Source organism: Enhydra lutris, unplaced genomic scaffold (genome assembly GCF_002288905.1).
Source record: "Enhydra lutris kenyoni isolate GAN:26980312 unplaced genomic scaffold, ASM228890v2 scaffoldscaffold2, whole genome shotgun sequence".
In the NCBI taxonomy this organism is placed as follows: Eukaryota; Metazoa; Chordata; class Mammalia; order Carnivora; family Mustelidae; genus Enhydra; species Enhydra lutris.
Genome location: NW_019154086.1, coordinates 93,861,759 through 93,863,863, shown reverse-complemented (window position 1 = coordinate 93,863,863; position 2,105 = coordinate 93,861,759). Strand labels below are relative to the sequence as shown.

The 2,105-nt window shown below is 34.9% G+C and overlaps 1 pseudogene; it reads left to right on the top strand.

Moving 5' to 3' along the window:
- The first annotated feature begins 882 nt into the window (after nt 1-882).
- LOC111146852 lies at nt 883-1,615 on the top strand (annotated as a pseudogene).
- Nucleotides 1,616-2,105: the final 490 nt, after the last annotated feature.

Below are 2,105 nucleotides of genomic sequence, written 5' to 3'. Positions count from 1 at the left end.
AATAAGAAAAAGGGAAAAGTGGGCATTCGATGACCACATTATGCATTAAGAGAGAAGATATTCCTCTCTTCTGGAGTTTTACTGGGAAATTTATCAGTGACCTTCAAAAATCCTTTCAGATATCATGTAGATTGAACTTATATGAATGCAAAGAACTACACATTTTATGGCCATCTAAGAATGTCACTTCTGATTCTCTCTTTCCTAAGAAGGGCACATGAAGAGATGAGCACTGGGTGTTATATGCAATTGATGAATTACTGAACTCTATATCTGAAATTAATGATGTTTTATATTTTGGCTAATTGAATTAATTAAAAAAACAAGAAAAAGATTCTCTCATTCTCCCTCTAATCTGCTTCTACTCTCTCTCTCTCCAAGAAAAATAAAATTAAACAGCAATTATCTACTATAAATAAATAAATAATGAATAAATGGTATATGTACTCTTCACTAAATTCCAACTTAGAAAAATATTTTTATTTTATGTAATAATGGTGAATTAAAACTCAGTAAATTTGTTTCCTTGACCATTAAAATTAGTTGATAATACTAGAATTAGGATTCAAACTAAAAATTAACAGTATATTTAAAAGAACACTGTAAATTAAAAAGCATGTTCCTGCTTAGTTATTTAATAATTATAGGGGAGGAAAGTAATTTTCTTTCTATCCTTCTGAATGCTTGGCTGAGATTCTTGTAATAAAAGACAGATTGGCAAGAGAAAGAGAGGTTTGTTAACATGTATATCTCATGTATACATGGGAAATACCCACAGAAAAATGTGTAACTCTCTGAGGTTTTCTAAACCACCAGCTTAAATACCATATTTAAGGGAACAGGTGGCGGCTCAGGTGGGACAGTTGCCAGGGATTCTGGGGCATGAGGATGGAGCAGGTATCCTGGCTGTTCTCCTGGACCCTGAGCAGAGTCCCCTGGCTCTCCTACCTCTTAAATGGAGAGATGTCTGAAAGACCCAGATCATGGAAGAGAAAGTGTGAGAGGTTATGATTTGATTAAATCTAGGACCCAGAGAAGCCCAATACTTTAGAAGAACTCGAAGTGGTAATGGAAAGAAGTATGGAGTTTCAGGAATTGACTATTTGGCTATTACCGGGTTCAGGTCAACAGTACCTCATGCTCTTTGGCAACCCTTAGTAGACTGTGCTTAAGAGTAAAACCTCAGTGGTTTTTTACCATTTAAAGATAAGCTGGGGGGCACCTGGGTGGCTCAATTGGTTAAACAACTGCCTTCGGCTCAGGTCATGATCCTGGAGTCCTGGGATTAAGCACACATCAGGCTCCCTGATAAGTAGGGAGTCTACTTCTCCCTCTGACTCTCCCCTCTCATGCGCTCTCTCTCTCTCTCTCTCATTCTCTCTATCTCTCTCAAATAAATAAATAAAAATATTTAAAAAAAAAAGTTTAAAAAAAAGCTAAGTTGGAAATCTGCATTTCTGAAAGAATCCACTCAGCAGAGGAAGACATCAACAGGTAGATAAATGACAGAGGGAGTGGCACTGCAATGGAAAACCCCAGTTTATGAGAAATCATGGACTAGTGTATCCTTGAACCTAATAGCTCTATTAAGAGCCACTTAACTTTAATTGTTTGATATATTTGTTTAAATTCTTTGTAAAATATAAGATTCATGTTTAATACATAGGTGATTTGTATCCCAAAGCATTTTCTTAACAGATGATTTCCAAGCAAGATTTAATTATAGGTATTACCTGTTTGGTTCAGTTATAACATTCTCAGGATTTGTAACACTTAAATTACCAGACAGAAAAATATTTTCTAGTTATTATGTGTCAGATGAGTTGTTATTTTTCTGACACATCTTCTGATACAATTACTTTCCGTGTCAAATATTTACTGTGCTTAAATGTATTCAGTTTAAATCATTACTCTGTAAGCAAGAGATGATTCCTATAATAAATGCATACATACATACCATATTCAGCTAAAGACAAAAGAGAAAAGGATGTCCTCATCAGGAAAAGTAAGGTAAAAAAGAGTAAGTTTTGCTATGCAGACTTTTCTATGCCTTTTCTATTGATAAGGGTCTCATGTGATTTAGAACCATCTTTCTCCTCCTGTTA